This window comes from Ambystoma mexicanum, chromosome 6p (genome assembly GCF_040938575.1).
Source record: "Ambystoma mexicanum isolate Mex_15411 chromosome 6p, UKY_AmexF1_1, whole genome shotgun sequence".
In the NCBI taxonomy this organism is placed as follows: domain Eukaryota; kingdom Metazoa; phylum Chordata; class Amphibia; order Caudata; family Ambystomatidae; genus Ambystoma; species Ambystoma mexicanum.
In genome coordinates this window covers 500,180,698-500,194,532 of record NC_090935.1, presented here as the reverse complement: position 1 = coordinate 500,194,532, position 13,835 = coordinate 500,180,698, and positions in this window count along the sequence as shown.

The following is a 13,835-nucleotide window of genomic DNA, read 5'->3' as shown; positions in this document are numbered from 1 at the left end:
GGAGGACAAAAGTGCAGCCTGCAAGGGGCGTGGCCGGAGCATCGTGTACCCTCTATAACAAAGAAAAGGGGCGGGGCCAACTCTCATGTTGGCCCGCGTGGAGGAACAGCAGAAGGAGGTGTACCACGTGCGCCTGCCCATCCCCAGGACAAAGGAAAGGGGCAGGGCCAACCCTCCACAGCAGCCCGTGTCAAGGGGACAGCAGAAATAAGCCCTGAAGACGACGGACAACAGTCACAAGACCTGGGGCCGCCTGGGGTGAAAACACCAACTATTGGGACGTAGTAGGAAAAAAGGGAAGAGAGCGAAGGATGTTTGGCCAAAGGAAACGCTAATGGGCATTCCACCACACCCATAGCACAGCCTGAGAGGGGGCATGGCCCGTGAATCCGGGCCGCTGCAGTAGCGAGAAATTAAAATACTGGGTGGCTGGCCCACCAAGCCACAACAAGGGAGAAGAAGTATACAGTATCCTGGCCTCTCCCATTTCAATGCCTGTCCTGTGATTGGGCAGACAGGAAGGACATCCTCGGGAAGGAGGGAGGAGAAAGGGGTGTCATCAACCCCTTCTGTGTTCTGAATCTGCCCAGGCGTTAGCGGCTCCATCTGGAGTGCTTGTGCGCCTTCTGGGCCTGGTGGGGGGTCAATGAGACAGTGCCAAGTTGTCAACAACGACAAGCCACCAGGTTTCCCGGAGAGGTAGCGGCTCCTCAAGGAGTGCTTTTGCGCCTCTGGAGGACATCACCAGGGTCAAAATCATCTGAGGCCCGCGGTTTGTGAACACACCCTAGGAGTAACCAGCAGTGGTCACGACCTGAACACCGCCCAGTGGCCATCATGGCGGACAACGACAATGAAGGGCTAAGTCGAGGACAGCTCGCGCCACTACATCATTTTGACATGATGGGCTTGCCTGCCAGTCTGGGACCCCGGTTGACAGCCTGGGTGGAGAGCCTGGAGCTGTACTTTGAGTTGGTGAAGATCAAGGACACAGCCAATTGCCCAACCCTCCTGTACTCTGCCGAACTCGCTGTTCAGAGGCTGTTCAAGACATTAAGGCCAGCAGGTCAGTCCTATGGTGCAGCCATTACTGCCCTGAATGAGTACTTCCAACCCATGGTCAACAGGGACTATGAACGGTTCAGGATGAGGTACGCGAGGCAAGAGGAAGGGGAGAGCCTTGATGCATTTCATGGGAAGCTGTGTGGCATTGCACTGTCCTGTGCCCTGGGCAATTTTGAGGAGAACGAAATCAGGGTGCAGATCATCTACGGCTGCAGTTCCACAAAGCTCAGCAAGCAAGTCCTGAGGGACCCAGCACTGACCCTCGAACGGATCCTAGACCTTGGCCGGGCCCAGGAACTAGCAGAGGTGCGGGCTTCCATCATGGGCACCTCAAGTTGGAGGCCCCCATGCAGCCGGTCAAGTTTGAGGAAGTGGCAGCCGTCGGCAAGTGGCAAGGAGGAAAGCCGATGAGGAGAGGAGACTGGCCAAGGAGAGACCCCAATGCCACAATATTCCATCAGTGCGGATGGGATCTTCCACACCTGCAGGACTGCCCAGCGAAGGGGCACCTATGCGGCAGGTGTGGGAAGGTGGATCACTTTGCATGGGTGTGCCTCTGAACAGGAGGGCGGAGCGACCTTTGAACGGGCCCATGAGATTCAGAGCTCGCCTTCCAGTACCTTAAGTTGAGATAGCTGCACCTTGAGGAGGATAGGGAGCAGGATTCTCTTACTCAAACACCAATCAATAAGGACAAGTCAATGGTTTGGCAAAGGGAAAAAGGGAAGTCCGTTTAATGACAAGTACATAAAACGGGGAAACAAATGGAAATCAGCAGTGATGCGATCGTCCGTCTCGCTTCAACTTCCAAATTCTTCATGCAAACAGTAACTTTTATAGCAAATTCACATCATCACTGACGTGTAAAACTCAAAAGTTTGACATGCAACTCTATTGGTCGGAAAGGTAACTTAAGTATAGGTATTATATCTGTATATGGTAACAGAGTGTGGGGATTGGATAACTCTTGTTGGGTGGGCGTCTAAGCCCATCCCTCTACATCACTTGTGATAGACATCACTAAAAGTACGACATCGCATTGGTTCTACAAGCTATAGGACCCTAGATTATTTGGTCCATTGTGATTGGGTGGGTTACACCCATAGGCATAAATCTCCACTTTAATTAGCAGCATGCAGAATGGTCGCCCAGGTGCGGGATGGCCCAAGATTCACCCTGCCTCCCTTCCATCAATCAATACCCTTAGGCCTATGTGTCAATTAGTTGGCTAAGAGTGGCCTCGAACTGTAGCTTCTTATCCGGAAAAGTTATGGCATCCTCTGGGTTTGGATGACATCAGACGTTGGTACGTCTTCACGCTTGGCTGGTCACGTGTCAGTACACCATGAAGCTGCTTCATTTTCCCTCTATTTGTGTGTTTGATTCTTTGTTCGGCCTCGCCACCTGCCTGGGCCTCCTCATCTTGACCTTCACGGGGCAGGCTGCTATGCTCTGAAGTTTCGATTCTTTGAAGTTGCCGCTCTCCTCCCTTCCTTGGGTTGACCTTGAATTCGCAGGCATGAGCTGCTTCTTGCTAAGTTTCGATTCTGCTCTTTCGTCTGGCTTCGAACTAATATGTGAATCTTGGCCTGCTCATCCCCCACCATCCAGGGCTTTATTCTGCTTTTATAAAATGGAGTCGCACTTGTATAATGTGCTTCTTGAGGTAGATATATAGTTGGCGCTTGCCGCTCTATCCTCCTACTAAGCATTGCAAGCAGTATCGTTTCCTTAGCTTCTTACGTTCCAAGCCTATTTACAGGCATTTAGTCAGTTGCATATTTCCATCCTGCTTTTAATTGCTACGTTTCTTTAAAGTTCTGCATTGTTTCCTATGTCCATTACATCATTATTCGCAACATTTCGTCTTTGTTTATCATCTTTTTGGTTGTCATTTATTTCATCTGAATGTCTGTCCGGGCCATTGTGTCATCACCATTCGCCTCCGATTGGGGCCTTTTGGGTCTCTTCTGGGACAGTTTGCAAGTAGTCTTTTGCAAGTAGTCTTCATGTCGTGTCAGCTGCTGGTACGGCTGTCTCAATGGGTACCTTGCTGCCCATGGTTGTCTGGTTATTGGCGTTTCAATATGTATACATCTGATGGGTACTGGACAGAGCCACACTGTGGCTCTCTGTTGGTTTATTTGCTCCTTATAGGTTATATATCTATGCTCTGAAGTTTCGATTCTTTGAAGTTGCCGCTCTCCTCCCTTCCTTGGGTTGACCTTGAATTCCCAGGCATGAGCTGCTTCTTGCTAGGTTTCGATTCTGCTCTTTCGTCTGGCTTCGAACTAATATGTGAATCTTGGCCTGCTCATCCCCCACCATCCAGGGCTTTATTCTGCTTTTATAAAATGGAGTCGCACTTGTATAATGTGCTTCTTGAGGTAGATATATAGTTGGCGCTTGCCGCTCTATCCTCCTACTAAGCATTGCAAGCAGTATCGTTTCCTTAGCTTCTTACGTTCCAAGCCTATTTACAGGCATTTAGCCAGTTGCATATTTCCATCCTGCTTTTAATTGCTACGTTTCTTTAAAGTTCTGCATTGTTTCCTATGTCCATTACATCATTATTCGCAACATTTCGTCTTTGTTCATCACCTTTTTGGTTGTCATTTATTTCATCTGAATGTCTGTCCGGGCCATTGTGTCATCACCATTCGCCTCCGATTGGGGCCTTTTGGGTCTCTTCTGGGACAGTTTGCAAGTAGTCTTCATGTCGTGTCAGCTGCTGGTACGGCTGTCTCAATGGGTACCTTGCTGCCCATGGTTGTCTGGTTATTGGCGTTTCAATATGTATACATCTGATGGGTACTGGACAGAGCCACACTGTGGCTCTCTGTTGGTTTATTTGCTCCTTATAGGTTATATATCTTGGCGAGTATGCTTCTGGTATCTCAAAATGGGTGGCTGGAGTGCAGGCCATATTTGGGACCTACTCTACACACACCTCTCTGGTCGGTTTATCGACCACTTCTGCTTCCTCCTTTGGATTATTCTTACTTGGTTCTTCTGCATCCAATTCTTTGTCTTCTGGGTTTGTACATGATGGCGTAAATGTGTGTTTCTTTGGAGTCCATATTTTTATCACTCCTTTCAGGCTTCCTGCTATTTTTACATGTTCGTCTTTGTTCCAGGTCATAAGTTGACACTGTCCATTTGGGCTGCAATAGATCAATTTTCCTTCATATCTTCTCCGGTTCCTGGGGTACACAAACTTTGTTCCTTCTGGCGCAAATTCACTGGCCTTCACAAAGGGGGTCATTACGACCCTGGCGTTAAGGGTTTAACAGCGCCGTAACGGCGCCGTAAAAGGTGTCAGCGCCGTTAAACCCTTAACGCCTGATTACGAGGTCCCTTTGTGGGATCCGACGTTAAAGTTGGGTGCCGCAAAGGGACCTCGTTGCTAATTACGGTACCACAATTTGCGGTACCATACTTAGCGCCTTCCCCAGTCCCATTGAGCCCTATGGGGCAAAAATGGGAATGGGGAAGGGTCATGGTGAAATGGGGAAATACCGCTCCGCCAACCTTGGAATGGGACGGTATTTCTCCATTCCACCATGGCGGACTCGTTACAACACCGGCACCAACCATGGTGCTAATAGCGCCATGGTTTAGCACTGGGGTTGTAATGAGGGCCAAAGTCTCTTATTTCTTCATCAGTCAGGTCTCTCAGCTTCCATCCTGGTTTGACATTGATCAAGATCTTCATCCCAATGGCTTTCTTCGCTGTTTTCTGGCATTCTGTGATGATTATCTTGATAACACAAAACCCTCGTAGTATCATCAATAGTAGGGCTCCCAGAAACTTGAATATATCTGCCATCCATTGTGGGACCCATGAGAATAGAGTTCCAAACCAGCTGTCATCATCCACTTCGTCCATTTCATCGATCATCTGGTTCTGTAGGTTTGTCAGCATACTTATTGCTTCTGTAAAGGTTCCATTTCTTCATCATGCGAAGGTGTAAATGTGCAGCAGGATTCTCCGACTTTTGCGCAAACTCCTCCATCCATCGCTATGATCATGTCAAGTACATATCTGTTCTGGAGGGTCATCAGTCGGATTGCTCTTAGTTCTTCCTTAATAGCATTAAATCCTTTTATGGTCGTGTTAATGGTCTGCAATAACTCCCATCTGGTTATCTGCAACCATTTAATGTTTGCTCCAACTTGGAATCTTGGCATGAGGATTGTTGCGAACACTGATGAGGTGAGGCTGAACAGCCTGTGTTCATTTGGAATTGCATGAAAGGCTTCTTCTGATTTGGCAGAGAAGTAATTCTCTCTCTTCATATGGGATACTAGCTCCACAAATCTCTTCTTCCTCAGATGGGCATCTGCCTTTGGGAAGCTGTCGATGTTCAGGTCACTTTTCGAGATCACTAGTGCTGGAACATGGACGTTCACTATTGTGCATATGCCTCCCCAATTTCTCGGCAGCTTTATGTATGCTTTGGATCCACATGCCCAGTATTGATCCATAATTACTGGAGTTCCGTGAGTAATCCTAGATGCGTATGCAGTTCTGATTTTCTCCCATCTTCCTCGTGCCATTGCTCCCAAAGCACAATTTTGGGCTTTCCAGTGGCACTATCTGCAAGGGCCCTCCTCTGTTTTTGATCCATTTTAGTAACTGTACCAACGTTGGCCATAGAGGTTTGCACAGTTTTTGTAAGTTTTCTACTGCTTCCTTGCAGGCTCCAAGGACCATCCATGCTCGGCATATCACTACTCCTGCTTCGCATCCATCTGATGACAGCACTGTTCCCCAAATCTGCATTTGGCCTCTATTCTTCCAAATTTGGGCTTCTTCTGGAGTTTTTCCTTGGATGTTCAGTCTCTGGTTAATTTCCCATCTTGTTCCTGCTCCTTTCACTTCTGGCTTTTCATACCTGATCACGTGATTCCTAGTATGAGCTCTGTTTCTTGTCTTAATGTCTTGGACATAATCATCTTCATCAGGATATGCTGTTTCAGTTGCCCATATCAGTGAGGCATCTGTTCCCATAAACTGTCCTCTGGTGTTGCACATTGCTACGTGTGACAAACAGTGTGCTGTCGGGACATCAATTTCTACAGCCACGGAGATCTTGGATTTTCCCATGCTGTACGGTAGGAGTGCACACACGAAGCAATCTCCTTCTGATTTTCTTCTCCCAACTTCTTTGATATGTCGGTACCAAATGTTGGTCCCCAGATGTGCTGTGCTGTCCAGGTAATCGTTTAGTTCATTGTTATCTTTATGTAGGCTTTTCTTGATTCTTAGTGTCTTCCTGTAGTTCGCTATGACTACATCCCTAAAAGCATCTGTGTGACTCTTTTTTGCTGGAGGATTCTTGGGCATGCGGGTAGGTGGGCAGGTTTCTTTATCTGCATCAATGTGACAGGTGGAGGTTTTGCAATGATCTTCTTCTCCTCATGCATTCTTTCCCTGCCCTCTATAAGTGCCTTTAACTACCATCTGTCTGTCATCAGCCCAGCTTAAGGCTGCATCGTGGGCTTGGTCCTTATTCCCTGTGTTGGAACTGGTGCGCTTATCGATATAGTCTCTGCAGGTTTATTTTCCAGTTCCTCATGTAGTTTCTTCGTTCTAGCTAAGAACGGGAATAAATGATCTATTAACATTTGTGTCCTTGCAAAGAATTTTCTCGTAGCCGCTTCTGTCTTTTCGAGGGATTTTTCTATGTCCACATTAGTCGGCCTTTCATTTGATTCCTTTCGGTCTCTCTCATTTTTTTCTGGGGTTGATTGTTCAGTAGGCAGTCTTGTGCTCTCTGCTGCCTTTGCTTGAGGATCTGCAGCCATTGACACTTGCCCTAGTTTGTGTGCATTCAGTGAGTGGGTGCGTGTAGTGGTCAGTGCTGTGTTTTCATTCGTTCCGTGCTGACACTGTCTCCAGCTCTTCTCTTCATTCGTTGCCTCACGTGTGTATGTATCACTGCTAATTACATTCAATTTTAATTCATTTACCTTAACACCAGACCGTTTCGGGACTGGAATGACTATATAGGGTCTGGGTGCCTTTGTGGGACTCATGCGTACATCATCAGGTGGATGCACTACAATTGGAACGCTTCGTGCACCAATAAAGAATGCAGTTCAGATCGTTATTGACAGAAAGACAATGATAATCACTATACATATACACATGATTGTGCGGTACGACAGGTGGCAGCATTTTCTTCCAGGGAAGCAGGGGCGCCCTTCTGTTGGTGGGATGACCAGGTTACTGTTCTGGGCCCCCATTTCAATCATAACAAAAATGTCAATGTTTTATTCTTTTCACTCACTCCATTCTTGCTTCTCAAAAAGTTTGTATCTTATAGTGTCTGGTACTTTGCAAGTGTCCCCCCTCTTGTGGTGACGATTGTCTCTGGACATGGATACAGTTCCCTTGCTAGACTATGGAAAATAGATTAGACTAACACCTTTGGCAAGTCACATTCATTGTGCATATTCAAAATAGGTGAGTTCCCAATCCACCCCCCGAATCTGCTTCAATCCTGAGGACATGCTGAAATCTGTTCAATGTGATGAAGAATGGAAAAAATGGAAAAAATGGCAGTTAATCAAAAAGGTAAAAGGTGAAGTTCTTGTCTCTGACCTCTCGATATGTCCCTCGTCGGAAAGATGACTCGGTTGGTCCTGTTCCTTCGATCTGTCCCTCGGCCGAAAGTTCACTGCATTCTCCTCAGATACTCTCTTTGCAAGTTGGACAGCTTCACTTGGAGCATGATGCCATGGAGGAGCTTTCCCATATGCGCAACATTAGCTGGATCTCTGATGAAGGTGATGACATCAACCTCGGCAGGTCTCACCACCATTTCTGGAAAGTCAGTGACTAGGTGAAACAGGACGTTGTGCGCCAGTCGGCTTTGTCTTGCTTTGCTGGGTTCAAGATTACAGGCCCTTCTTTTGTTGTGAACAATCCTTGAACTTTCCTGCTGCGTGGATTGAGACTACGTAGTTCAGTTTGACCCACAGCTGGTTCAAATGTTCAGTGTTTGTTGGATCTCTGAGGAATGTAAGAGTGTCTGTGGTTCTCCCGATAAGAGCTGGGCACTCTTCGATTATGCGAAAGAAAAGTGTATAAGTGAGTTCATCTATAATTGCCTGCGGTGGAAGCATGTGTGTCCTTATCACTGTATTCAGATATAACACAATGAAGGCTTCCGCGATGACAGTAAGCAGTTACCAGATTACTTTCTTGTTGGCAGGATCTTGGATAAAGTCTGTGACACTGGTGACTCTCCCTACAAGTGATGGGTATGTCTCTAGTACTAATTGTAAACAGGACAGTACATCCCTTGAGATATTTCTGCTAGTTGACACCATCGATGCTGTAAAGTGACGTCTTGCTCCTTGATGGTTCAGGATGCTACGTTTTAGCTCTTTAGGGCAAAAGTCTTTGTTCACAATCTATTTGACTCTTGTTCTCACCAACGCTTCAGTGTGATTGATTTACAAGATCGTGTCAACGGACGTGTTGTGGCTTTGAAGTTCAATTGTCTTCTTCACCCTACAACTGAGATGCATAGAGTGTCCGTTATGTCCTTATCCCCTTTCTTGCTTAGAGGAACTGTCCAGTTTAAGCCACAACTTGCAAACAGGTTCTTTGTCTTGGCCTTGCTGCTCATGTGTCCTTGTTTCTTGTCATGGATCTTGTCTGCACGTGCTGTGGTTCTTCCCCGTTGTCTGTAGTTTCTTCGCAGTGAGGTGCAGCTGGAGGGTTTTCTCCGATGTAGGGCTTAATGTCATTGAGAAAAATCCATGCTCTCCTGCTCTGCAATTTTACTGCTGATGGACTGAAGTCTTCTACGGTGAAAGGACCATTGAATCTAGGCTCGTCCCACATTTTCCTCGTGTGGTTTTTGATTAGGACTGCATCTCCAGGGAAAACGAGTGGAATACAAAGACCTTGAGCTGGGTCTGTTTCAGAGTCTTCTGCAATTCCTTGTGCTGCGCTGCACCCTTTTCGTCACCGCTGCAGCTGGTCTGAAATTACAGTAAGGCTGGATGTCATACAGTTCAGGTATTTTGACAATTCGGTTCCCAGGACCTCTAGGGTTGGCTGGGCATCACATCTAGCTCTATCTCGAGGGGTAACAGGAGTATTCATTCTCCTTCCTGTGACTATCTCGTGCGGCGTAAGATGATGGTCGGAGCCTGGTTGGTTCCAAAGAGCATACAATGCCAGTGGAAGGCAGTGCAACCATCCCCTCTTTAGAGTAAGCTTCAACTTGGCTATCCTTTCCTTTTACAAGCCGTTGAGCCTCTCGCATATGCCATTACACTCCGGATGATACGCCGACGAGGACTTGTGCTTTATACCAAGCAACAAGCTGTTCTTCTCAAAGACTGAGTTAACAAAATGAGCCCCGTTGTCTGACCTCATCACTTCACACATCCCCCATCTAGGGAACACTTCCCTCACCAGGAATTTGGCTGCACAGGTTGAGTATGGGCGTGTACAAGGACCTGCTTCTATCCATCTAGAGAATGGACACACCACTACAATTAAATACCTGTACCCATTACACACTTGAATCATGTCGACGTAGTCGATAAGTAGGTGCTGAAAAGGTACATTTGGCCGTGGGATGATTCCTCTCACTACTTTTAATGTGTGCCCAGTAGTGAATTGCTGGCAGATTATGTAGCTCACCATAAAGAATGCAACATGCTCAGCTAAATTCGGTATAAACCAGTCTTCCGCGAGTGTTGCCGCCAGATTCTCTTTTGACATATGTAATGGGTAGTGCAATTGCTCCAATGCTATTTTTAGTAGGGCTACAGGCATGACTGGTTTACCAGTGCTGTCTTGCTGCCATAATCCATCAGGGGGGTTTAAAGAACACCCTCAACGTTTCCAAAGGTTCTTCTCATCTTGCGGTGCCTCCCCTTGAAGCTCCATTAGTTGTGTCTGCCCCATATTACTATATGCTTTTTGGGTGGTTCATGCTACCATCATTCTTTCCTGAGTGCACGCCACTTCCACTTCCATGATCGTCTCACTCTTGAATGCCATACGCTTGGCTTCCGTGTCTGCTGCATGATTTCCGCGCGACACAAAATCTGTCCCGTGAGTATGGGCAGCACATTTCACGACCGCTATGCCCACGGGGAGCTGTAGTGCCTTAATCAGCCTGTCCAATAAGGCTGTGTACTGCACTGGTGTGCCATCCGCTCTGAGGTAGCCCTTCCTTTTCCAGCACGCTAGGCCTGCGTGCACTGTGGATGTCACATATGCGGAGTCACTGTACACCGTTACTTCCTGGTCTGCGTGATTCTCAATGGCGAGTATCAACGCCAATAACTCTGCAGCCTGTGCTGAGTAATGAGATGGTATTCGTGCACTGACGAGTACTCGAAATTCTCTGTTTGCTATGTGTTTCATTACAGCAATGCCTGTGTATCTGTGTCCATCTTCTTGGTAGATTCTCGAAGAACCATCAATGAAAACGATCTCTCCTCCTGCTAGGGCATTTTCTTTTACCCTGGGGATTTCATCACAGAATTCTTCGTAGTTTGCCCAGTCGTATATCGGTTCTCCTTCAGTGACTGGCTCGGCTATGAATGTAGCTGGGTTTACTGTTTTGCATCAAACTATTTTGATCGATGGATTAGATACGATCACCTCATAGGCAGAAGCTCTTTGAGATGTCAACGTACCCTTTGGTTTCTCTAAGATGGCAAATAATTAGTGCCCAACATATAACGTCATAGAACATCCCATTACAATGGTTGTCGCTTTCTCTATGGTGAACGCTGCGGTAGCTAAACTTTGTTTGCATGGGAACTGGCCTCTCTTTACTGGGTCAAGATTCCCACTGTAATACATCAGGAGCTTGTACCCCAACGGGGTTCTTTGGGCGAGCACTGCCATCATAACGCTGCCATTTGTGTGCGAAAACAGGTAGAATTCCTCTGCATAATTAGGAATCCCGAGAACTGGAGCCATACAAATCACTCTCTTGAGTTCTGTAAACCCCTTTTCCATTGTCTCAGTCCATTCAATCTTTTCCTTTGTCACCTGGGCCTTTTTTAGGGCCTGGAGCAAGGGCTTGGTATATGAGCTGTAATCGAAGACCCATGCTCTAACATAATTGCACAGGCCTAAAACGCTCTGCATTTGCTTTACCGTGAGTGACTTTGCCGTGTTCATGATAGCTTCAGCCCTTTCTGGGGTTACCTTTTTCCCCTCATGCGAAATTAATTGGCATATGTACAGCACCTCCTGTTGACAACATGTAGTTTTTCCTTGTCAACCTTATAGCCTTTCTCAGCCAGTATAGTCAGTGGCTGAACAGAATTGCGCCTGCATTGTTCTTCTGTTGTGCTGCAGATTAGAATGTCATCCACATACTGCAAGTTGACACTTTCTACTGCAATATTGCTCAGATCCATCTGAAGGACTCTGTCAAAGATGGATGGGGACTCACAGTACCCCTGTGGCAACCTTGTGCTTTTCAGACGCATTTGTCTGAATGTGAACAACGTCAGGTCTTGTGAATCACGGTGCAACGGGATTGAGAAAAAAGCATTTTTCAAGTCAATCACCGTGAAATATTTTGCTTCGACGGGTATATTACATAAAATTGTAGAAGGATTAGAGACCATAGGGAACTCGGCTTCAACAATATCGTTTAATGCTCTTAAATCTTGGATTAAACGCCAAGACCCTCCCTTTGATTTCTTGACAGGATAAATCACTGTGCTACAGGATGACTCTGATGTCACTGGCATGCCCTGTTCCATCATGACGGAAATTGTCTTTGCGATCCCTTCATCCGCCTCTCTGGACATGGGATATTGTCGTGCTCTAGGTAAAATTGCTCCTGGTTCAGCTTAATTTTCACTTCTCCCACCCCCTTCAGGAGGCCTACGTCATAAGGTCCTGTGGTCCATACTGAGACAGGCACCTAGGCCATGTCGTCATCAAAGTATTCTGGACGTATTAGTGTCAACATCATTCTCTGGGGTACTTTTCTTTTGATCATTTTTACCCAAAATACAAGATTCACTTCTACCCTTGTCTCTTCTAAGTTAGGCTGTTCTTCAAACAGATCTTCATCGGTGACGTCAAGATGGCCAGCAGTGCCGGTGGGTGTTGGGGTTCTGCGGTGGGAGGGGACTCGCGCCGGCAGTCTTCCACCCAGCAGGAGGTTGGAGGACAGGGCGAACCACCCGCAGGGGTGTCCTTATACACATGTTCTGCGGCTTATTGAGCTAAGCGCACACCTCTGTTCCGCATAGGCTAGGAGCAGGCCCCTTGTCTGCGGGGGTAGTGCAGCACTGTGGTGGTTTCTTGATCTGTAGTAAACACATGGCAAATGCGTCCACAGCAACATGATTTAAAGCATTGGCCAGCTGTCTTTTTTTCCCCCATGGTTCCTCTAGTAGCAGTACTGTCACTACCCCACGATGCTTAATAGCTCTTGATACTGCTTGTCATTGATTGCTGCAAGCGCAGTGCCACCCCTTCTGCAAGTCTTTCACGTGCAGCTGTCTTGTCGCAGTCTCCTGACAATACGCTGATTTTGACCTCTTGGGGAGTCTAGGCAATTTCACTGCAGCATGGAATAGGCTACCAACTGAAAGGAATCTTAAACTGTATTCCTTTCAGCTTTGCTTGCCACTTTTCACCGCTGTGACTTAAAGCATTGTACGAGCACGTTGGAGAAAACCTTTTATGGGATCGTCTCCTCTCCCTACTATTCCGCCCTTTCGTGTTTGGAAATTGCCTCAGCAGTGGTGTTGTACGTGCAAGCAACTTAATAGCAGGTACTTTAGTAAAATTTAACTGGAATGCGCTCTTGTCACATGAAATCCCAGTTAGTAGTCTGCACTCCATACAATCACTGTGGAGAATACGCAAAAGACGACACATATGACTGTCACAGCAGGGGCGTATCAAGGGTGGGCGGGGGATTGTCCAGCGTTGCAAGAGTGGGGGGGGGGAGTGACTTCAGAATAAGTAAGCCAAGTGGCAAGTAACTTTGTGGTGCAAAATACCTAAGTTGCACTTTTGTTATGTGGAGCAACTCTATAGTCAGGTATTTTTTTTTATAAATAACAGTTTGATATATTAACATATGCTCTGAAGTGAATCACTTAAAGAGCTGCAGATAAGATGGTGTGATTAAATGATCTGCCTAGGATCACACACTTTGGTAAAATGGTGAAACCGGGATGTGGACAAAAAGCAACTGAGCACATCTTCACAGTTTTAGTTGATATAGATATTGATTACATGTATGCAACGGGTGAAGTACGTGGATGGAACGAGCGTAGTATGTGGATGGAATCGGGTGAAATATGTGGAAGGAACGGATGAAATATGTGGAAGGAACGGGTGAAGTATGTCGATCGGAAGGATGAACGGGTGTAGAATGGGTGAAGTAGGCCGAACGGGTGAAATGGTAGAACGGATGAAGTGGGTGGAACGGGTGATGTGTTTGGAACTGGTGAAGCAGGGGGAACTGGTGAAGTGGATGGAACATGTGAGGATGACATATGTGGAAGGTGAGGCATGGAGAAAGGATAACGTGGGTAAAACGAATGAAAGGAGCATTGCATAAAATTGGTTGGAGTGCATAAAATGGTTGGAGTGCATAAAATGAAACGGATTGGAATGCATGGAACGGATTGGAGTGCATGGAACGGATTGGAGTGCATGGAACAGATTGGAGTGCATGGAATGGCAGGAAAACCACCATATCACATATCCATGCTTACTCTCTTCTTTGCACCACCACTCAACT